This window comes from Eptatretus burgeri, chromosome 13, assembly GCF_056783735.1.
Source record: "Eptatretus burgeri isolate ZD-2024b chromosome 13, Ebu_testis_v1, whole genome shotgun sequence".
In the NCBI taxonomy this organism is placed as follows: Eukaryota; Metazoa; Chordata; class Myxini; order Myxiniformes; family Myxinidae; genus Eptatretus; species Eptatretus burgeri.
In genome coordinates, this window is record NC_140973.1 from 12,632,877 (window position 1) to 12,655,750 (window position 22,874).

The 22,874-nt window shown below is 45.9% G+C and overlaps 1 pseudogene; it reads right to left on the reverse strand.

The window, feature by feature from the left end:
- Positions 1 to 5,586: 5,586 nt before the first annotated feature.
- On the reverse strand, positions 5,587 to 8,860 carry LOC147013864 (uncharacterized; annotated as a pseudogene).
- Positions 8,861 to 22,874: the final 14,014 nt, after the last annotated feature.

Genomic DNA, 22,874 nt, shown 5'->3' on the forward strand with positions numbered 1-22,874 from the left:
GTGTATCAGTGCCCTGGCCAAAATCAAAATTCCTGCCATAAACGTAGAGCGAGTTCACGGTTGATTGTTAATCACGGGAACTGCTCCAGCAAAGATGATGTCTCAGAAACAGAGTACATTCTTACGGATGGATACAAAGAGCACAGATGTGAATCCCATGTGTGATCATTACTGTGTTCATTACGTACTTGCCTTTCATGTGGCAAGGATACAAGCTCCTCTTTGTGCTTTAAGCACAGGAGAAAATGTTTAGTTTTTTTTCAGGGAAGAACAGTTTAGAACAAATGTTCGAAGTAACAAATGCTTGCCAGGATAGCTTAGAGGCACTGCATATGCACATGCTTCTGAGAAATCTAGCTGGGGTTCGAATTCTGACACAGCTATATGTAAAACTGTCCTCCTGGTGTTTTGCTGGCATCATTTAGACTGGGTTCGAATTTCAACCGAGTTATAAGTCATCGTCGTGGTGTTTCACATGGTGGGTGAGACCATCGATGTATTTTTTTGTTCATTGCAAAGGCGCTTTCTGTGAATTTTATGATGATTGCACCTTGTTTGGTTTTGGTCACAGACAATTCACATGCTAGATGCAGAAAATGCCATAACCGGTCGTAGCGGCGTGCACCTGTAATCCGGCTACTCGGAGGCTTGGGTTGGAGGATCGCTTGAGGACGGGAGCTCTGCGCTGGGCCGCGCTATGAGAGGGTGTAGGGCAGCCCGGAATCATGGCGAAACCCAATCCTTATCACTGTGTCGTAAGAGGCGACCAGGGTTGCGTCAGGAAGGGCATCCGGCGTAAAACCTATGCCAAATCAGTATGCGGATCATAACGGATGATCCGCTGTGGCGACCCCTAACGGGAGCAGCCGAAAGACGAACAACATACAGAAAATGCCATCTCCCTGAAATACTTAAGTTATTCCTTCCACATCTCATTAATTGTAATGAACCTTAAAATGATTACTTTTCCATGCTCAGATTTAAAATGAAACGTTTCTTCAAAGAACATGGTTTTACCTTCAGTCCTAATATTTATTTGGCCATTCAAGCATAAAAACTGAACTCTGACATGCTAGAATGTTTGCCTTGGCACACCTGACTTCTTATTCACCTCCAAGGCCTTCGTGCACAGCTTGAGGGAGGACTGCTCTCCCCACCGAGCTGGCGCTCCTGCCTCACACCTTGCTCGCCTTGACGACGTGGAAACCTCGGCTTTCAAGATAATCGGAATCTCCCTCGATGAATCTGAGTCTAAGGACCTATGCCTTCGCCTTCACCAGTGAGGTCGGCAGTCTTACTGTCTTATTCCATCTCCTTTCTGATCTTGCACCCTCTGTCCTCTTTGTGCTTTGTCTTCCCAGGTATCTGCAGGCACATCCAGTCCACCAGCAACCCCCTTCTAACGAAACTCCGAAAATCCAGATTCACTGCTCACCTCGACTCATTTTTTCTTCTATTTTTTTTCCCCACCGAGTGGGGCGGATATGTGAAATCAGTGTGCACTTCTGGAAAGAAGCATGAAACTTTGCCCTCGGGGGTTTTTGGGTGTGCCGATTTCAAAAATTGCGGGAACCACGATGTCACTCCAGCGCTTCCCGCCAAAAATTAAGAAATTCAAAATGGCCGCCGCAAAACACATTTTTTCCCATTTAACGGCTCAAAGTCACCCGATTGCCTTGATCTTGATGTCTATACTTATGTTTTTGAGGTCAAGGAATCCAATAAAACACATGTGAAGACTCTTAACATCTATCTTTATTGTAAAAAAATAATTTTTAAACTCCCATAGCACAATTTCCGACAACAGTCAACATCAAAAGTGAGTGCACCGATTGCCATCTTGGCACCAATATAATTTTTATGAGTTTAAGGGATCCAATTGTGTGTCATTCGTTCTGTTAAAGGGACACCTATGCTACACAACAAAATGACATGAACAAGTTCCAAGAATTACCACCAGGGGTTCACTATTGCTCCAGTAGCCAGGCTTAACTCTGTACTATTCAGCCATAGAATGATCAGGTACAACACATGTAGTTCCTTTAGAATATGTATTTCTCAATACTGCAGGAACTATATGATGGAAAAACTAGGAAAAACATGTGCTAAGGGTGCAGCATATGTGTCCATTTAAAATGTTGTCGAATTACTCTAACATATCAGTCACGATGTCACTGTAGTGTTGTGTTAACATGGCCAAGATTTACTTCTTACTCTCTGTTACACTGCCCCGAGCAGAAGCACAACTGTGTACATGGCAGATTTGCTTTGACACAAGCACATCTTTTAGTGCATTCCTTTTTGCATCCGCATTTCAACAGTTCTTGACAACCTTTGGCTGCCTTTGGCAGAGTAGACCAGCATGGAGTCCATGGGCAATCATCTTTCACTCTCTCCCAGCCCCATATATTTGGTGATGGAACATTGGGCTTTCCTTCAAGTGACTGTCCCCAGATATGCCCTGCCTGATAAACAGCCCTTTTCACATGCTGTTCTAGGGCATGTAATGTTGGAGGAATGTTTTCCATCTTACGGTTGTTAGTGAACAACTGCTTCCTGACTTCATTCACATGGCAAAGTGCAGATGTTCGCTGATACAAGACAACAACATATCTAACAGCACGAGATAAACTAACGAAAGTAGGTGTAAGCTGAGGCATACTTTGCCATACTGCCCAAGCTGTTTTCTTTCCAATTCCAAAGAAGGCAGAAACAGTATCACGTCCTGATATTGCATGCATAAACAGATGACCCCAAGATGCATCATCACTTAATTCAGCTGAAATCAGGTGACAGGGCATATACCATACTTTAGACCCATGACCAAATGCCACCCATATTTCACACTCCTTTAAGAAACTTGCCACAGCAATTGCAATAACCACCACATCGGTATCCGTAGCATGTATCATCAGCTTGGTGAATCCGTGATTGAAATAATTGAAAGCATGAAACAGGAGCCGTGTGTCCGCTTCCTCATGAGTGTAGGACAAGTCCGAGAGATTGGATATGGGTGATGAAACAACTTTCTCACCATGTGCAGAGATGACTAGCTTCCGTTCGGGGGGTTGAAACTCCTGTATTGCACTGGCTAGTTGTTTGAACAGACTCTCTTTGTTCGAATCGCAACGCAGGAAATTCTTCCAGTTGATAGGCATGTTTGTGTTGTTGGCAACTCTGAGATTGTTTCCAGATCCACGGTTCTGTCGTGTCTGTGCCTTGAGGCTGTCCTTGTATACATCCCAGACTACATCCAAACGAACAACATCCTGGAGTATGCGTTCCAAATATGGCAGGAACACCAGTTGTGAGTAGTCCTTGAAAGTTTTGACAGAAGTCTTTGACTTCTTCGGATCGAGTATGTGCACAAGGGCAGCGCCATCAACAATTTTTACATCCACTTTTGGTACAGATTCTGCTTGAGGTACCAATGATTCCAAACATTCCATCAAGTCTGATTTGCTTGATTGGTGCATGATGTGATTCGCTGCCAATGATGGAGGCCAGGCATGATTTTCATGCCTGAAGAAAGCATCCATATCACTGTCTCTAGCCTGGCATGATATTGTTGCGGATTCGCGCCCGCCGGCGTGCGAACGGCCACGTAACTCGAATCGCGGCACGTCGCCCACCGGACGGACAATCCAGTCGTGACCCTCTCGGACTAACGCCGGGAACCAGTCACGGGTGGACCTTTCGGTCTCACCACGATCGTGCCAATCGGCCCCCGCGTGGGATAGGGTTGCTCGCCAAATTCGACCTACCTAAGTACCCACACGGAGGGTAGACCGGGCGATCGCACCTCGCCGCAGGTCGACTTCGGACACGGGCCACTTTAAGCGACCCGTTCCGTACTATCGGGATAACCGAGCGGTGTTATTCGTCGGCCTCGACGGTTCGATTAATTATCGGGCGTTTTAGCCCACGACCAACCCTTTACGTGAAGCAAGATGGAGATTCAATGAAAGAAAAGACGAAGCGAAGCGGGAAAACAGTTCAACATGAAGCACATTTATTTCGCGATGAACGGAAAGCACACATATACAATTCCACCAAAAGCACATGTAAAAGAAGAAGACAATGCAATATTACACAAAAAGCAAATGCAACAATGCAGATCTAACCGACTACCGGGCACCCGGCAACACTTGTACAATTTTACTTCACAGACGGCGCCGACAACACACATTCCCAAAGCAAAAGAAAAGAGAACCACCCTCCAGGATGAGGGGGGTAGGCGGGCCTGGGGCCGAGACCGTGTCGGGCCTACCCGTCTGATGATGAGATGCGGAGCGGCGGTGGCGCCTCAACTCCGCGGGCCTCGCGGACAGTGTCTGGTAGGGGGTGGGAAAGGGGCCCCCTTTGTCGCACTATCTCAGCATGGGGGGAAACAGGAGGGGGTTGCTGATGCTCGGGGGAAGGAGGATTTCACCCTGTCTTGGGTCCCGCGGCGAGCGTCTCCTCCTCGACCTCTGTCGCGTTGCTGGCCTCTCCCCCTGCAGCTCCCGGCACCGACGCGAGCACCCCCTCGTCCGCCTTCGCCGCCGTCACCTCTCCACAGCTCCGTCTACTCGCCCTCTCCGTCTCCTCTCTTTGGCTCGTCCCAACTCTTCACTCTTGACTTCTCCCACTTCTTTCCAGCTCCACCGACGACTCTCTTGAACTCCGCACAACTGTCTTTACTGACGAACGCAGCCGTTTATATAAGCCCCGTGGCTTCGCTCTTTCACTCTTGACCCTTTGCCTCCGACCCTTCACCTCTAACTGGCTCCCCATTGGACCGAGGAAAAGTGGGCGTGAATGCTTTTTGATCCATGAATTTGCATATAGCGTCCTCACTCCAATGCCCTGGAGGCGGGGCCAAATCGCCCACGCTCTCCGATTGGACGGAACAAAAGTGGGCGTGAGTCGTTTTTGATCCGTTTTCTGCGGAAAGTCCGTGATGTTTTTGAATACGCTGCTCGATGCGCGCCCTGCACGAGTCCAGTATCCGTGCCCACGAGTGGCGCGAGATGGTGTGTATGCGATGGTGGCGAGTTGTGACGGTAAAGGTCGTGGCGGTTGTGGTGAAGCGGCGTTGTGGTTGGTGGTTGTTGTTGTGAAGCGGCGTTGTGGTTGGTGGTTGTTGTTGTGAAGCGGCGTTGTGGTTGGTGGTTGTTGTTGTGAAGCGGCGTTGTGGTTGGTGGTTGTTGTTGTGAAGCGGCGTTGTGGTTGGTGGTTGTTGTTGTGAAGCGGCGTTGTGGTTGGTGGTTGTTGTTGTGAAGCGGCGTTGTGGTTGGTGGTTGTTGTGTGATGGCTGTTGAGACGTGGTTGGTGGTGGTAATAATGGCGGCTGGTCCAAAATAAAGATAGTAAAAGAAAAACGGCTATCCTGAAGAGTCGCAGCCCGCATGAATGACATTTATTCCCTCTAGACAACGGGTTTGGGCCTAACGACACATATACTTACCGAGATATCTCACCTAAGGGACCTGAATGGTGGTTTGTGAATTTCGTCAACCACAACAATATATACATCCTTGAGAAGACATGTACATCATTGTGTAGGTTGGAGATTTTAGAAGAGGATTTCACAGGTTTCTTTCCCTAACTGGAATTTAACAAGGGTATATTGTTCTTCTGAATGGTGTCATTGAATGCAGTGATATTGGCATTCAAATGCTCTGCAACAAATTTCTGGTATTGTGTTTTGCCGATGTCCTCTGCCGACCGGACTGCATTCACCACACTAGCAGGCATTATCACTTTAGTGTCAAGCGTGTAGAGGTCAGAACTTGTATCAGCAAATGGGGTTTCCAATTTCCTCCATCACATCAGGTCAGGTATGGGAGCCTGTGCCAGAACAGCGCGTCGCTGCGTCCACGTTCCGCCGGTACTCCAGGGGCCTCCGTCTGGCCATCCCCCAGGCAGATGCCAGGCCCATCCCCATCTCCTTGAGATGATGGTCAACCTGCTGCAGCCATGAGGCACGTGGTCAGCCCACTGACCTCCTCCACTCATGAGACTCCCTCGCTGAGAGAATCTGGTGAGCAGGATCAGCGTCAGGAAAACGAGCCACATGTCCATACAGCCGCAACTGACGCTCACGGACTATGCAGGTAACAAATCTCTCTCAACAACCGCTCGTTGGACACAAAATCCGACCAGCGATACCCAAGGATTCTCCGAAAAGACCTGGTGCCAAAGGAATTAAGTCTCCGTCTCAGATCCTTGGTCAGAGTCCAAGTCTCGCACCCATAGAGCAAGACTGGAAGTACCAAGGACTTGAAGACTCGGACTTTCGTCCTCCCGCACAGGTACCGGCAGCGCCACACCCCATGATCCAGTGAATTCATGACTCCCCAGGCCTGACCCAGACGTCTATTGACCTCTGACTCGCAGCCAGCAGAGACATGAATATCACTGCCAAGGTAAGTGAATCTCTCCACGACCTCAACATCCTCACCACAAACAGACACAGACAGGACAGCAGCATCCAAGATGTCACCGAAAGCCTGGATCTTAGTTTTGACCCAAGAAACCCGTGATCCCAACGGCTCCGACTCCTCATTCAGCACCTCGAGGGCCCCCAAGAGGATGTCTAAAGTCTCCGCAAAGATGACTGCATCATCTGCAAAATCAAGGTCCGAGATCTTGACATTGCCAAACGATGCACCGCAACTTGATCTCTCCGACATCCTCCCTAAAATACAGTCCATACAAGTGCTGAAAAGTGTGGGGGCAAGTAGACATCCTTGACGAACTCCAGTAACAACTGGAAATAAGTCAGAGATGGTACCACCACACTTCACAGCACTCTCAGTACCAGAGTAGAGTTCAGACATCAGATCGATCAGTTTTGGTGGCACCCCACGAAGACCAAGAATCCTCCAGAGGACATCCCGATTCACTGAATCGAACGCTTTACAGAGATCAACATAGGCTGCAAGCAGCCCCTGCCGAAACTCTCGTCTGCGTTCGGTGAGGACACGAAGTGCAAGGATACGGTCAATCGTTGACCTCTTTGGTGTAAAGCCTGACTGCTCTGGACGCTGGTGCTCAAGCAGATGGTGGCGAACCCTATCGAGAATTATCCGAGCAAAGACCTTACCCGGCACTGAGAGCAGCGTCACCCCTCGGTAGTTGTTGCAGTCTTGGCGATCACCCTTCCATTTCCAGAGAGGGACAACAAGGCCCCTCTTCCAGTCAGTTGGGATGATGCCTGTGTTCCAGGCAGAGCACAAAACTGCATGCAACGACATGAGTGCAGCATTTCCACCAGCCTTGAGAAGTTCAGCATGGATGCCACAGATCCCTGGAGCTTTGCCCCGTTTCAACTGGTTCACCGCAGCCCGTGTTTCCACAAGCGAAGGTGGACCACAGTTGATTCGAGGGTCAGCAACAGGGATTGTAACACCCTTGATGTCCAACTCGACAGCTGGGGGATCAGCCTGGTACAACTGCTCAAAGTAACCGGCCCAGCGGGCCTTCACTTCAGACTCCTCTGTCAAGAGCCTACCACTCTCTGCTCGAACTGCAGTGCTCCGAGGGATGGGCTTGGATGAATGCAATGCGCGAATTCCCCTGTAAGCGGGACGAGAATCACCTGTCCACAGGTGATGCTCTACATCACATCAGTGACACTCTTTACTCGAGATAGGAACTTCTTTGCACTCTAGGTATCTGTTCATGGTGGTGATGTGTCCTTCTTTTTCATGGAATGTTTTTCATCAAACTCCGTCAAAAGTCTAGCTGTTTCTGGGCCTGCCACCATCCACCATGTCAGGGCGGCTTCATTTTCCGTGACACCGATGACACCCCCATCTCCTTTCACCATTGCATTCAGCTGTTCATGGACTTGGTCATGGGCTAGTGCTGAGAACTTGTGAGTAGTTTTCTGCGTAACAAAGTTGCCCTTGAGGAATTCTGCATGAGTTGTAGGGCTGTTTACTTCTAGGGCAAGTAGATCTCTTACATGAACCGTCATCCAGCGAGCATAATGGTAGTGGTCAAGAGCGAACATCCATGGAATAATCCTCCCAAGTGATTTTACATATGGAAGAAAACTTTGTTGACGTTGCGATCTAAGGAACTGTAGGAATAGGATTTCTAACTGCCAAACTTTGAACCAGTAATCAAACTGAGGATGCTCAGACACCATCTCATTGCACCATTCATCAAATTGTCACTGTTCATCCTCTGGTGTGATCTTTTGGTACTCATCATATGACCTGTGTAGCAGAACGGACAGAGCAGCTGCTGTTATCTGATGGGCCCATTGAACTCTGGATGTGTGTGAACCTTTCTGTAGACCGTTGACACGCCCCACTGATGTAGCATCGGCTGAAGTAATAAATTAGGTCCAACCACTTCCATCAAGCCAATCACCCATGACTTTCAACATGGCCATTTCTATGTGGAGACCCCCCCCCCCAATCAGTATGAAATATTGTTTTTCTCCATATACCTCCGGCCATTTCCACTGAATTCTTTTTGCGAGTGCATATAATGGTTGATCAACTATGAGCACAGGTATCTGTTCTGGATTGCAACGAACTGTGATTTGTTTGATGATATTCATTCCATGCTTTACCATAGCGGCTGAGTGTGCACCATCTCGAAACAATGGCAAGAGAGCGATGATTGCAGGAGGCTTGGGTACAGACAACTGTAAGCTGGCAAAATAGGCTGACCATGATATGTTCATGTTCACTAGATAAGTTTGGCTTGCATCAGCCAAAGCTGTCCTCACGTTTTCAAACCAAGGCATTTGCGTTTGATCTTCATTCACGGCAGCAGGTATCGAACTCGCTTGATCATCAGTTACAGTTGGAATGGCATTGCCTGGGAGTGATATTAGTGGGACATTGGTATATGACATGACTATGATACGTTTCTATGAAAATTAGTGTTATAACAGCAATATATTAAAATTTTCAGCATGAAGATGTAGGTTAGGAGTCTTCTCATGTGTTTTATTGGATTCCTTGACCTTAAACACATAAGTATAGACATCAAGATCAAGGCAATTGGGCTACTTAGAGCCGTTTTATGGGCAAAAAAATGTTTTGTGGCGACCATTTTGAATTTCTTAATTTTTGGAGAGAACCGCTGGAGTGACATCGTGATTCCTGCAATTTTTGAAATCAGCATACCCAACCCTCCCCCCCCCCAGGGCAAAGTTTCGTGCTTCTTACCAGAAGTGCACAACTCTACCAAAAAATGTTACATATCCGCCCCACGAACCTGTGGATCGAACTTCCACATTTTCTTCAATCCCATTCTTCCATCCAGGTCTTCAAGACAGCTGTTCACTCACCATCGCAGGTCATGCCCAATGCAAAACATGATCTTTTCTTCCCCTCTTAACCCCCGCCTCCCCAAATTTTGCTTCTGTATCCATCTTGCCCACATATTGCGTTCTTCCCTACCCCTCATCATTACCTGCGTCCCTTGTTGTCTAACTTCAGCCTCCGTGCTGCTGTTGCCATTTCCCCCTCTCTTTCTAATGCTGCTTTTGTTACGTTGCATCCTGATTCGGTTTGTGTTCCAGCTCTTCCACGAGCCTGGATTCTGAACACAAAAAGAAAATAAGAGAAAAAGTGAAATCGTCCATCGAGAACTGTGATACACATTTGAGCGATTCAATTCCCTCCGCAGCAAGTCTTGGGTGTTTGGGCAGGTTCTCCACTCCACTCCTACAGGTTCTCTGCTCAGAACGCATGGAAGTGACTGCCAGGAATTTAACTCCATCAAACTTCCTCGGTTATAACATTTTCTTCAATCTCATTCTTCCATCCAGGTCTTCAAGACAGCTGTTCACTCACCATCGCAGGTCATGCCCAGTGCAAAACATGATCTCTTCTTCCCCTCTTAACCCCCGCCTCCCCAAATTTTGCTTCTGTATCCATCTTGCCCACATATTCTTCCCTACCCCTCATCATTACCTGCGTCCCTTGTTGTCTAACTTCAGCCTCTGTGCTGCTGTTGCCATTTCCCCCTCTCTTTCTAATGCTGCTTTTGTTACGTTGCATCCTGATCCGGTTTGTGTTCCAGCTCTTCCACGAGCCTGGACTCTGAACACAAAAAGAAAATAAGAGAAAAAGTGAAATCGTCCATCGAGAACTGTGATACACATTTGAGCGATTCAATTCCCTCCACAGCAAGTCTTGGGTGTTTGGGCAGGTTCTCCACTCCACTCCTACAGGTTCTCTGCTCAGAACGCATGGAAGTGACTGCCAGGAATTTAACTCCATCAAACTTCCTCGGTTATAACTGTCATTCATAAATACTGACCGTGTTATATCCCCCCCCCCTCCCAATCCCCTTCATAACTGTCAATTATAATTGTCATTCTCGGTTTGTCAGTGATAAATGAGAGAGTCTGGACAAGACCTTGTTTTTCCACATTGAGTCAAGTTCTTGAAAACCATGAGCAGTTTCTCAGTATTTACGAAGCATATGGTTATTTCAGTGGTGGAGGTGTTTCCTCTTTGGAATACAGAACTTACTACTCACAATAATATTGATACTGAAAGGTTGTGCACAGTGGGGTTTGGATTTACCCTGAGTAAGACTGCACGATTATGTCTCACATTAGTAGGATTGCAGGATACCGACCAGGGATGGTATTTTAACCCATTAACCCTTGACATCTATCGATCTGTAAAGTTGTTGAGAACATAAATTTGTTGAACTTGAATGTCGGGATGATCCGTCGACAACATGTTTGCACATATTTCTTAACCTCCGCCACCGAAGGTGGATGGAGGTTATGTTTTCAATCCTGTCTCTGTTTGTCTGTTTGTGTTTGTGAGGAGGATATCTCAAATTTAGCGGATAGGTTGGGTTAGTGACAAAGACGAATTGATTCCATTTTGGTGAAGATATAGAAGCGGATCTGAGAATTTTAAAAATGGATTCTTTACCAATGAGAGATGTGGCCAAAAAATGATATTTAGCACGATATATCAAAAAGTTGTGGACGGATTCGGACGAGACCTGGTGGACATGTTGGGTGTGCGACAAGGAAGAGTTGATTAGATTTTGGTGAAGATCTGAATGTGGATATGATAATTTTTCTTTTGTAAGTGATTCTTCACTGTTAAGAGATGGGGCCAAAAACTACATATAGAATTATATTTCAAAAAGATTTGTACGGGTCATGACAAAACTTGGTAGATGATTTGGGTAGGTGACAACAACAAGCTGATTATATTGTGGTTCAGCTCCGGATGTAGTCTGGCCTATTCAGTGGGATACGTAAACTGTTCAGCCTGGGCGAGGTACGCACTCTATTGAGTGCTGTTCTAGTCTATACTAATCAATGGCAATGTGTGTGTGTCTCCTCCATAACTCTAAAACCATGAAACCTATCAACCTGAAACTTTGCATGCATACTGAGGGAAACTCCACGGAAGTGCACGAGTGAAAATTGGGTGTTTGGCGAATTTAAACACCCCTTTTGAAGACAATTAATGGCCTTATTTAATTAAATCCCAAAATCAGGCGCTCCTTGACCACCTCACTCCGTGAGGGGTTGTTGGCCTGCTCAACCATGCCTCGACTTGGAATAGGCTGCAATGATTTGTTAACGATAAAGTTTTTTTCTTCACTTTCCTCACTCATTATTATCGAATGCCTGTTAATTATAGCTATGAATCACTGGATACATTGCAATGCTTAATATGGAATAGGCAAAGCCGAGAAGCGAACGTAGAATTCTTCTTATATTCGCTTCTGACTTCACCTATTACCTCAACATTACCTTCACAACAACAACTACACTGCCTAGAACAGGATCTCATCTGAAAAAAAAAAATCCTCAACAATACCTTCACAATGACAACTCCACTGCCAAGAACAGGATCTCATTCTAAAAAAAAAAATTACCTCAACATTACCTTCACAACGACAACTACACCACCTAGAACAGGATCTCATCTGAAAAAAAAATCCTCAACAATACCTTCACAATGACAACTCCACTGCCAAGAACAGGATCTCATTCTAAAAAAAAAAATACCTCAACATTACCTTCACAACGACAACTACACCGCCGAGAACAGGATCTCATCTGAAAATAAAAATACCTCAACATTACCTTCACAACGACAATTACACCACCTAGAACAGGATCTCATCTAAAAAAATAAATACTTCAAGCGAACTAGTATTCTTCTTACATTCGCTTCTGAGTTTTCCTATAACTTGTTAAAAACTGTATATGCAATTTCCGGTTACTTCGGCCTGGATTCGGGATCAGCGATCAAATAATGTAAATCATGATTAAAAAGTACTTTTTGATGATGTGGGAGATATCTTTATTAAAATCAGTGGAGGAAATATACACCATGTCTGATATTATTTGGGTCTTTCATGTCTCCGACGATGCCTTTATCTCCCGGCATGCATCATTCCCCATGACAAAAACCGGAAACAAAAAATAACCAGAAGCAAAAAAAAAAAAACGGAAGCAAAAGGGTCATAGCCAACGACACGGATTCCAAATTGTCAGGGGTATTGTGTTGTTGTTGTTGTTGTTGTTGTTTCCTATTCTCTCATGTGCACGCGTTAAGTATGAAGCTCACTGTGTTCACTATAAATGTCTGGAGATGCCAGCGATCGTGACTTTATTTCATTTCCGCACATGCGATAACCTTGAGAATCCCCTAAACTAAGCTGAATTACAAAATTTAAGCTCCAGAAAGGAACTTACAAGGAGTTCTGTGTCCTAAAAAAAATGTTCATTTGTCCAATTCGGACATATTTGACATTTTGGGCATCTACGGGAGGTGTATGTTTAATATGACAGTTCGGTGATTGCTAATCGTGTAGCAAGTGAGTCGTTTCTTAACAACCGTTTCGTTGGAGTGCTTAAACCACTTGGCGAGTGCTCTACAATATTCGCACTGTCACTGAATACTATGTAGATCGACTTGAACAAAGTTCAGGGGCCACTCCCGTGCATTGTCCACGTGTTGTTCTGTGGTACAACAGGCGGTGCCTGGCTCACTGAAAATGTGAAATTTTATTTTCCACATTTCCCCTTTTTGTGCGTTTTTCCATTATACGACCCGTCACTTCAGCATAGATAAATACAAATAAAAATTAAACATTTCATTTTAAAAAGTTTCTTCAACCGTCTTGTGGAATTGCTTGGTGAAGCCACTTGGCACGCGTTCTTCAAGCCTCAATCAATGTCAAAATCGCGGTTCTACACCGGAGGTAGGAAGGCAAAATTTGATCACAATGAGTAAAAAATGTTTTCAGTTGTTATGAAGTAGATAATTGCCACATCACGGCAGGAAAGCTGAGAGGTACGCATGCTCGCTCTATGTCTCGACCCAGCTATAAAATATCATCCTGGTGTTTCACAGGTAGGATGAAACATCAGTGTGTGTCTGTCATTCCTATGCATTAAACTGGGAATCCTGTCTTCCAAAATTAGGCAATGGACGTTAAAATCCCAATGGTGTCCTTCACGAAGAGTGGGCGAGTTATCACCGGCACCCTGGCCAAATTATGAATTCCTGCCAGAACGACTGTTGGAAAGGCAATGACAAACCAGCCAGTTTGAATGGGGGGTTGGGAGGGGGAGGACAGGGGAAAGTGATTGCGGGAGAGGGGGAGATACAGATGCCTGGTGTTGGCTTAATGGTTAGGGTTGGGATACTAGGATCCTGAGTTCAAATCCCACTCGGCTGTTGAATTAATATGAGGTGGGGTTGACTTTGCCTGTCATCCTTCCGAGGTCAGCAAAATAAGTGCCAGCTTGCTGGTATCCTGTCTCGGAGTGGTGACCCGTCCAGGTTTGTACCCAATCGCCAAGGAGAGTGCTTAGGCAGCACCAATGCTCTGCACAGAGTATGGTCCCAATGGATGGAGATACAGGGGAGACAGGGGAGGGAGAGCAGGAGGAAGGGATTGGGTGAGAGAAGAGAAGTGGGGGAGAAAGAGAGAGGGAGAAGGAAGGAGAGTTAGAAATAGAAGGGGAAAGAGGGGAGGGAGAGGAAGGGGATAGGGAGGTTGGGGGAGGGGGGGGAGAAGAATTATCCATCCTGTTCACCCCATTCCTCCCGAACCCCACTGTTTGTCCAATTCTCCCTCTATTTTGTCCTTCAACTTTACTGTTGGTGACCCCCCCCCCCACCCTCGCCACTATTCCTTTTGTCCTGTTGTGTTCTGATCTGTTTTGTGATTCCAGATTTTCCACGAGCCTTGACACTGCATCCAAAAAAGTCATAGGGTGGCAACCATTGTACAAGCTTCTTGGGCCAAATGGTCTCTTTCTGTGTTGAAGTTCCGTGGAAGGGAAGTCATCCATTATATATTGTGAACTGTGGTGTCTGTCCATGTGTTCATCTGTCTCCCGTTTACGGCGGCCGCTTCTTACGCTGCATTTTAAAACTCAACATTCACTTTTGAAGTAACAGAACAAGCATGAGTAATGTTGATTCCAAATTTTATTTCTCAACCAAGATATTTTGCACTTGGAGCCTGGTGTTGGCGCAGTGGTAAGGGCAGTGGCTTGGGACCCAAGAGGTCCTGAGTTCAAGCCCCGTTGGGACACTGAATTAATATATGTATGTATATATATATATATATATATATATATATATATATATATATATATATATATATATGTATTTATATAATGTGTATATATATATATATATATATATATATATATATATATATATATATATATATATATATATATATATATGAATATATATATGAATATATATAAACCAAGTCGAAAACACCAGGGGGTTGACTCAGCCTGCCATCCTTCCGAGGTCGGCGAAATGAGCACCAGTTGTACTGGGCCCGGTGTATGCCCCGGTTAGAATAGGTGTACCATATCCCTGTGTGTCGTAAGAGGCGACCAGGGTTGCGTCAGGAAGGGCATCCGGCGTAAAAACCTATGCCAAATCATTATGCGGACAACAAAACGAATTTCCATACCGGATCGGTCGAGGCCCGGGTTACCAACGACCGCCACCGGTACCGGTGGTCAGCAGGGTACCAGTGGAAATTGTGCTACTGCTGGGCGAAGGAGGAGAAGGAGACGGGGAAGGCGAGTCCGGAGGCAGTGGGAGAGGGGGAAGGGTAGAAGTGTGGAGGTGAGAATTGGAACTCTGAATGTTGGGACGATGATTGGCAAAGGGCGAGAGTTGGCTGATATGATGGAGAGAAGAAAGGTGGACATACTGTGTGTACAAGAGACCAAGTGGATGGGGAGTAAGGCGAGGAGCATTGGAGGTGGTTTCAAACTGTTCTACCATGGTGTGGATGGGAGGAGAAATGGTGTCGGGGTAATCCTGAAGGAAGATCATGTCAAGAGGGTATTGGAGGTGAGGAGGGTGTCTGACCGAGTGATGAGTGTGAAGTTGGAAATTGAAGGGGTGATGATGAATGTCATCAGTGCATATGCCCCACATATGGGATGTGAGATGGAATATAAAGAAGATTTCTGGAGTGAGTTAGATGAAGTGGTGGAGAGTGTATCCAAGGATGAAAGAGTGGTGATTGGAGCAGATTTCAATGGACATGTTGGGGAAGGGAATAAAGAGGATGAGGAGGTGATGGGGAGGTACGGTCTCAACAAGAGAAATGTGCAAGGGCAAATGGTGGTAGAGTTTGCAAAAAGAATGGAAATGGCAGTGGTAAACACGTATTTCAAGAAGAAGGAGGAACACAGGGTGACATACAAGAGTGGAGGAAAGTGCACACAGGTGGATTACATCTTAATTAGGAGATGCAACCTGAAAGAGATTAGTGACTGTAAGGTTGTGGCAGGGGAGAGTGTAGCTCGACAGCATCGATTGGTGGTCTGTAGGATGACTTTCGAGGTGAGGTTGAGGAAGAGAGTGAGGGCTGAACCAAGGACCAGATGGTGGAAGCTGAAGGAGGAAGACTGTTGCGTGAAATTTAGGGAGGAGGTGAGACAGGCGCTGGATGGTGGTAAAGATGGGTGGGATGATTGGGCAACGACAGCAGAAGTTGTGAGGGAGATAGCTAGGAAGGTACTTGGTGTGACATCTGGACAGAGGAAGGAAGATAAGGAGACTTGGTGGTGGAATGAGGAAGTACAGGAAAGTATAAGGAAGAAGGGGTTGGCTAAAAAGAAGTGGGATAGTCAGAGAGATGAAGAAAGTCGGCAGGAGTACAAGGAGTGGCGTCGAATAGCAAAAAGAGAGGTGGCAAAGGCCAAGGAAAAGGCATATGACGAGCTGTATGAGAAGTTGGATACAAAAGAAGGGGAAAAGGATTTATACCGATTGGCAAGACAGAGGGACCGAGCTGGGAAGGATGTGCTGCAGGTTCGGGTGATAAAGGACGCAAATGGGAATGTGCTGACGAGCGAGGAGAGTGTGTTGAGAAGGTGGATGGAGTACTTTGAGGAGCTGATGAATGAAGAAAATGAGAGAGAGAGAAGGTTGGAAGAGGTGGAGATAGTGAATCTGGAAGTGGGGTGGATCAGTAAGGATGAAGTGAGGACTGCTATGAAGAAGATGAAAAGTGGAAAGGCGGTTGGCCCAGATGGTATACCAGTGGAGGCATGGAAGTGCTTAGGAGAGATGGCACTGGGGTTGTTAACCAGATTGTTTAATAAAGTCTTGGAAAGTGAGAGGATGCCGGAGGAGTGGAGATTAAGTGTACTGATTCCGATTTTCAAGAATAAGGGTGATGTGCAGAGCTGTGGAAATTACAGAGGGATAAAGTTGTTAAGCCACACCATGAAGTTGTGGGAAAGAGTAGTGGAAGCTCGGTTGAGAGGAGAGGTGACGATCTGTGAGCAGCAATATGGGTTTATGCCAGGAAAGAGCACCACTGATGCGATGTTTGCTTTGAGAATGTTGATGGAGAAGTATAGGGAAGGCCAGAAAGAGTTACATTGTGTGTTTGTGGATTTAGAGAAAGCTTATGATAGGGTGCCAAGAGAGGAGTTGTGGCATTGTATGAGGAAGTCGGGAGTGGTGGAGAAGTATGTGAGGATCGTGCAGGATATGTATGAGGACAGTGTGACAGCGGTGAGGTGTGCGGTAGGAATGACGGACCGGTTTAAGGTAAAAGTGGGATTGCACCAAGGATCGACTCTGAGCCCTTTCCTGTTTGCAATGGTGATGGACAGGTTGACGGACGAGATCAGACTGGAGTCTCCATGGACCATGATGTTCGCGGATGACATCATGATCTGTAGGGAGAGTAGGGAGCAGGCTGAATCGAGCCTTGAGAGGTGGAGGTACGCACTGGAGAGAAGGGGAATGTTAGTCAGTAGGAGTAAGACGGAGTACATGTGCGTAAATGAGAGGGAGGGTGGTGGTATGGTGCAGTTGCAAGGAGTTGAGGTGGGGAAGGTGGATTGGTTTAAATACTTGGGATCAACTGTCCAAAGTAACGAAGAGTGTGGGAGAGAAGAGAAAAAGAGTGCAGGCAGGATGGAGTGGGTGGAGAAGAGTTGCAGGAGTGATTTGTGACAGAAGGGTAGCTGCAAGAGTGAAGGGGAAAGTATACAAGACGGTAGTGAGACCAGCTATGTTGTATGGTTTGGAGGCGGTGGTGCTAACAAAAAGACAGGAAGCAGAGCTGGAGGTGGCAGAGTTAAAGATGCTGCGATTCTCGTTGGGAGTGACGAGGATGGATAGGATAAGAAATGAGTGTATTAGAGGGACAGCGCAGGTAGGACGGTTTGGAGACAAAGTGAGAGAGGCGAGATTGAGATGGTTTGGACATGTGCACAGGAGGGAAACGGAGTATATCGGGAGAAGGATGTTGAAGATGGAGCCGCCGGGCAGGAGGAGAAGAGGAAGGCCAAAGAAGAGGTTCATGGATGCGGTGAGGGCGGACATGCGGGTGGTTGGAGTGTCAATGGAAGATGTGGAGGATAGAGCGAAATGGAGACGGTTGGTCCGCTGTGGCGACCCCTAGCGGGAGCAAGCCGAAAGAGGAAGAAGAAGAAGAAGATATTTTGCACTTGGAGACAAATCCAACCTCCGCTGCCCCGATATTGCACCACCATCTTGCAATGGATGGTATACAGAGACATGACAGAAGTAAATAGACACCTTAAATTTCTTCATTTCATCTGTATAAAGCAAGTTTTACTCAGTGGTTTGTACTAATATTCGACTATTTCTTTACAGAAATGAGTTCCTGGGTCTTGTATGACAATTAACTATCAGCCCACATTTGTAAGGTGGAGTCAGCCAGCGTCAGATAGCTCAGAACCTTGGCATTCCACTTTCTACGGTCAATCGGGTGATTGTGCAATTCACCAGCGGAGGCAAGGAATCCACAGCTTCCCATTCTGGTCGACCTGTGCCCTCAGAACGTTTTCTTCGAGCTGTCCAGCGGTCCATTGAGAAAACTCCCCGTTGCAAAGCAGCAGATGTTGCAGAGGAGGTCCAAGTTTGCTCAAGAACTGCCGTTCGGTACCTTCATCAACTGGGCTACTATGGGAAAGCAGGTCGGAGAAAACCTCTTCTTAGACCAGCCAACATTCAAAGGAGAAAGAAGTGGGCTGACGAGATGGCCACCCGACCCTTGGAGTTTTGGCAAACTGTCATGTTTTTTTCAGATGAGTCCCAATTTGCTCAATTTTCTGACAGTGGACGCGTATGGGTCTGGAGACTTCCCAGTAAAGAGTTCTCATCGAACCGATTGCAGCCAACTGTCAAACACGGTGGTTTTTTTGTGATTGTGTGGGGAGCAATCTGGAGCGCTGGTCGGTCAGAGCTTGTAGAGTGTGTTGGCAACATCAACTCTGCGACACACCTTTCTATCCTTGAAGATGGACTTCTCCCTGTCTTCTCCACTGGTCAGATTGTCAAAAACAACACTCTGTTCATGGAAGATGGAACTCCGTGCCAAACAGTAAAAAAAGACCAAAGAATGGCAGGACAGAAATGGGATCAAGCCACTTCCATGGCCAAGTCAGTCTTCTTGACATGAATCCCATTGAACACCTCTGGGTCATATTGGATCGAGCTGTGCGGAAAAAGTCCAGGAAACCAACATCACGGGCAGAACTGCTAACCTGTTTGCATGAAGCCTGGGGAGAAATCCCCCAAGAAAAAAATTCGGAACTCGGTAGTTCTTTGCCTGAAAGAGGAAAAGCATTGAAATCTGCAAATGTCAAGTCCACAAAATACTAGTGTATGTGTTAAAATGGATCAAATATACTGAACTTCAAATGTTAAATAAATAAAAACTTTCAAAATCATGGTGTCTATTTACTTCTGTCAAGTCTCTGTAAGTAACTCAGAACTTCGGCTCGACATGAAACCAAGAGTGCAACACAATTCACCTTTATAAAAGTCCATGAAACATCATTTAAATTGTTAGATTAACTTAAACTTTTCCCAACACTGGAGATGGATACTTTTGCTAGCTTCTCCCATCACTTGGGATGGGTACTCTTCCTAGTTACCTCCGCCACCAAAGATATGAAGTAGGTTATGTTTTCACCCCTTTCTGTCTGTTTGTTTGTGTGCAGTATATCTCAAAAAGTTGTGGACGGATCCGGATGAAATTTTGTGGACAGGTTGGAGATGTGACACGGACGGACTGGTTAGATTTTGGTTAGGTTAGAAGATCCGAATCCAGATCCGACTACTATAATTTTTTAAGTGATTCTTCACCATTGAGAGACAGGGCCAAAATGGATAGATATTGATATTTATATCATGATATCATGAATATATATCATGATATTTCAAGAAGTTCTGGACAGATTCGGAGGAAATTTGGTGGACATGTTGCGTGTGTGACAAGGAATAATCAATTCAAATTTGGTGAAGGTCCGAGTCCAGATCATAATACGAGAGTTATTTAATTTTCAAAGCGATTCTTCACCGTTTTTGGCTCTTCAGATAGGGCCAAAAACGATATCGTCCTGTATAGCATGACATTTCAAAAATGTATTGTGCCTGGTATGTTCTCGTGGATCAGGCATTACATGGCGGAGGTACGCGCTCTACTGAGTGCCCTTCTAGTTTAATATATTTACAAGTTCCTCTCTCAAAACAGCCATTTAATATACTTATAAGCTCTTCTCCCAAAATAGGCATTTAATATATTACAATTTCCTCTCCCAAAATATGCATTTAATATACTTACAAGCTCGTCTCCCAAAATAGTCATTTAATATTGTTCCGGCCATGGGTACCGAGTGTATTATGAGGGGGTTTAATCCCCGTTTGTCCTCGGTAGAGCCGGACCTGGGGCCAGCGCTCACGATTAACTTTATGGTACGGTGGGTTGCTTTAGAACCACGAACGCCAATCAGTTAACCACAAGTTCCCGTGTCCACTCTCTAATTTTGCCATTTAACTGGAGGTCACATGGTTTCCTGAATGGGGAGCGCGCCCTCGGCAAAGCACCAATCTTATCTTGATTAGATATTAATTATGGTGACCGAGCGTTTCACCGCTGGTGCGTGCCAACTATTACAGGTCAATTTGTGTGGTAATTACCCTCCCCCCAGTCTATATAGGTTCAGACAATGCTGGATCAATGGAAGGAAAGGACAAACACAGACAGGTTGGAACGTCAACAAAGGAATTTATTAACAAGAAAATAAATAAATAAAAATAACTTTTTATTTCCATGTGGTAAAAATATATAAATTCCAAATCAATGATATTGCAAAGAGGCTTGAACACCAATTGACGTCACCCCCAAGAATCAGGTATGCCAAGAGCAGGTCTCGAGCAGAACCAGCATAAACGGTCCGAGCATCACCCACCGTCAGGAGCCACCAGGAGCCACAACCGACAGACAGCTGTTAGGAGCTGTGAGAAGCTGAGGTGCTGTGAGAAACTGTAAGGATGCAAGGCCGTCACCAACTGTCGCCAGCTCAGCAACCATCTGACTGGAAATCGACGAAGAAACCGTCTGACTGGAAATCGACGAAGCAACCTTATGACTGGAAATCGACGAATAAATTGTCTGACTGGAAATCGACGAAGAAACCGTCTGACAGGAAATCGACGAAGAAACCGTCTGATTGGAAATCGACGAAAAAAAACTGTTGCCCAGATGACTGACTTGGAAAACTGACCCTCGCCAACTGACTGACACCAACCGACTGAAAAAAACGGATTTCTCATCCTCTTTTGTTGGCGGCCCGGCTGGGCGGATCCTCCAGCAGACTCCAGTTAAATCTACCCCGCCCTTTCACACATCGTTGACCGTGACAACCCGCCTGACCTGCGATCATTCACGGCCCACGCCGCCATGCCTGTGGTGCTGGATGAACGGCAGAAAGCAGCCATTTGCCGGAATTACCGAGCAAAAACGAGAAGCGCTCATAAAAAGTCAACAACAATTATCACCTCAATGTTCAGCCCGATATGAAAAAGAACCAGTTATCATCCAAAGAGCTGCTGAACGAGGTGTCAAACGTAAATGGAAAAAGGCGGGTGTCAACGTTGGTGAAAGAGGTGGGTGAGCATCCGTTTGGCAAACGGCTATTTCACGTGCATGAATGTGTCTGTCGTAAAAAGGAAAAGGCCATCCATAAGAAAGGGAATCTATTCTTTACCCTTCTCAACACATCACATTTACAATCCCACCAGACATGAGGATAGGTCCATCCTGGACATGCATCTATATATTAACACTGAAGGACCAATTTAGTGCTCCTCCCAACGGTCGCGTCACGTTTTTCTCGGTACTGTGACCTGGACTGAAAGAAACTTCGTACCTGCAAGAGTGCATCGCACATTGTGGCAATAGTCAACTTTCAACTCTGAAGCAGAATAAACACTTTTCGTTGAGACGGGGGCGAGGAGTGAAGAGGCGGGGGTGAGGAGTGAAGAGGCGGGGGTGAGGAGTGAAGAGGCGGGGGTGAGGAGTGAAGAGGCGGGGGTGGGGGATTAAGAGACGGGGGCAGGGAGTGAAGAAGCGGGGGGCAAGATAAGCAAATTTTTGGGCGAGGGTAAGCAAATTGAAAGAGGAAGACGGGGGGGGAAATGGGGCGGGAATGAGTGGGTGGGGGCTGGGGTGAATTAGGCGGGGTTGAGTGTGAGGGGTGGACAGGGGGGCGAGGGCAAGTGGGGCGGGGAATCAAGAGATGGGGGGCAGGGAGTGAAGAGACGGGGGCGGGGCTGGGGTAATTAAATTTTTGGGCGGGGGTAAGCAAATTGCAGGCGGGGGTGGGAGGCGGGGGGGAATGGGGCAGGGGTGGGGGATGAGTAGGTGGGGCAAGCACGCCCTGTCCAGTCCATGTCCCTCGAGTGTGGTTGAGCTGGTGAGGGTGGTTGAATGAACGGAATCTGTCTGTGACGGGGTTTCGACTAGTTAAGGGAAATAACTGTTTGAGGACCTCGATGTTGGTATGCATTCGTCGGATCGGATTCTGAAATCCGTAAAATATATTTACGAGCTCCTCTCCCAAAAACAGCCACTTAATGTATTTACAAGCTCGTCTCCCAAAATAGCCATTTTATATAATTACAAATTCCTCTCCCAAAAAGAGCCATTTTATTTATTTATGAACTCATCTCCTAAAATAGCCTTTTAATATATTTTCAAGCTCCTCTCCCAGAATAGACATTTAATATATTTACAAATTCCTCTTCCAAAATAACCAGTGTATATATATATATATATATATATATATATATATATATATATATATATATATATATATATATATATATATATATATATATATATATATATATTAGTGTAGTAGATGGTAGAAAAATTGTGCAAATTATGATACAAGCATCAAATTTGGCATTTCTGTTCTGCAGGGCTTTCTGATCAAATCTGCCCGATTGGCCATTTGAAAATCCAAATTTTGAAAAATTTGAAGAAAAAAAAAAAACTTCAAAAAATTTTTAAGTCACAGCTGGCTGAAATTCTTGAAGCGCAAGTGA